Raw genomic sequence first — 1,930 nt, forward strand, 5'->3', positions numbered from 1 at the left:
CCTATCAGATACTTGCTATCAATTACAAAATGACACAGCTTTGTGAGCTTCCTCTTAACGGAAGGGAGGAACCCAAGGGGGGGGGGGGGGCGTAAAGTACATGCACACACATAAATAAGTGTATATAAACCCCTCTACTATTAAGGAAACAGCCGGTGGGAAAACTTTATCGATAGATCAGCCTTACCTACAGAACCACCTTCTTGACAGAGGAGGAATTTAGGATATGTCATGTGTTCCCCCAAAGTTGCCTCAGCTGGGAAGCTACAAGTCTGGCTGTGGCGGTAGCTTGTGGACTGTTCACATGTTTCTGGTAGCAATTGGCTTAAGGGCAACAAACAAATTACTCCCAGGAGGTAATCAGAAGATACCAAGGTTTTGGTTTTAGTGCGATAGAATTATGTTTGAAAGGAACAGGGATAAAATAAAAGTATACTATCTTCAGAATCAGCTATTCGAGACCACCAGTTATTCTGTGGGTTAACTTTTGTAGGAGGTGACTTTATTGATTTTTTTTTTTCTTTTTTCCATCTGTGATCTCAGTTTGATAGCCAGAAAGCAGTTCAGTTAGTATCATCTTTAGAGTAGGTGCCTGCTGCTTGGAAAAAAATCAGGATTATGAGTGTCACTGAATTATTCCTTTGGCATTTTTAAATGCCTTACGATATTTTTAGGTCTGGGGTATAGATGTTCCCTCTGAAAGGGCAGAAACATGCCTGGGAAAAGCACCAAGGGGCTGTGAGACATCGGAGGTAGCAGTCTGCCTTTCATCGCTTGGAAAGGCTGCTGGGAGGCCGGACTAGGAGAAGAAAAGGCCTTTAATTTCTGCTGCACAGCAGGGTTTCCCTGCCTCGCCTGTGGAAAGGCTTTCCTAAAGTAGGGTGTAATTCCTGTTAAGTTGTTAACTGGATGCAGATTTTGTTGATCTGCTAGGGTTCTTGATGGTGGAGTTGAGTGATGAAGGGCTGACCCTGGGATGCCATACACAAAATTGCAGAGGAGGTAACACCAGGCCCCCCCAGGCAGTCTCTGCAGAGTCACCCCAGGCCACAGGCTGGGAGAGGCTCCGCAAAGCTTCGCCGTTCCACGCAGCCGTGGGGAAACCGTCCTCGGTGAGATAAAACTGAGAGAAATAGATGCAGAGCGTGATTTCTGGATACTTCCACAAAAGGGTGTAGATTTTACTTACGCAGCAGTGGTAAACCTCGTTACAAGGAGAGTAATTTGCATAGAGGACGATGCATCCGATGTTTGCATGGGCATCTGTAACTGCATCCAGATAACCACCCACCCCAAACAGCACAGATTCGGGATGGTAGCCTCGCTCAGTACAGTCTGTAGCATGGCCTTTTTGGACTACGCTGCCTGAGGAACTCCTCAGTTCACAGAAGAGGAGGTGTTTGTTTCGGAGAGTTGCTGTTGATCTGTAAGGGAAGCCAAAGACCCTGTCAAATTCTGCGTAAGGGACTCTCGCTTCTTCACCAGCCCGCATGTGGTAGGGACACTTGGCGCAGGTGTGGTTCTGTCTCTGCCAGCAACAGGGCTTTACCACAGTCCCCTGGTTTGTCAGATATTCTTGGAAAATTGTTTTCTCTCCTGGATTCAAGTTCTGTTGAAAAATCTCCCCGTTTATGAGCTACATAGCTGACAGTCCTGAGTGAAAAGGGGAAGTATTAGCTTAAGTCAACCCTTCGATTTATTTGGCACTTGAACCGCAAAAATAGTAGGGGACAGTCTCCTCAAAAACGTACTGAAACTTGTAGCAGCGTATAGCAACTTAGTGACACACAGAACAAAGCGCCCTTGCAGCCTAGGAACATTTTTCCTTTTCACAAACTAGCCTTTTTTGCTAAAAACGTAAGTTGAAAATATTTCTCCGGCTCTGCTCCCTTACCCTAGACAGGACAAACTGTATAATAAAACCAGCCAT

General features: G+C 45.8%; 1 pseudogene; it reads right to left on the reverse strand.

Moving 5' to 3' along the window:
* Nucleotides 1-341: 341 nt before the first annotated feature.
* Nucleotides 342-1,930, reverse strand: LOC141961069 (putative C->U-editing enzyme APOBEC-4; annotated as a pseudogene).

The sequence above is a fragment of the Athene noctua genome, chromosome 5 (genome assembly GCF_965140245.1).
Source record: "Athene noctua chromosome 5, bAthNoc1.hap1.1, whole genome shotgun sequence".
NCBI classification, from domain to species: domain Eukaryota; kingdom Metazoa; phylum Chordata; class Aves; order Strigiformes; family Strigidae; genus Athene; species Athene noctua.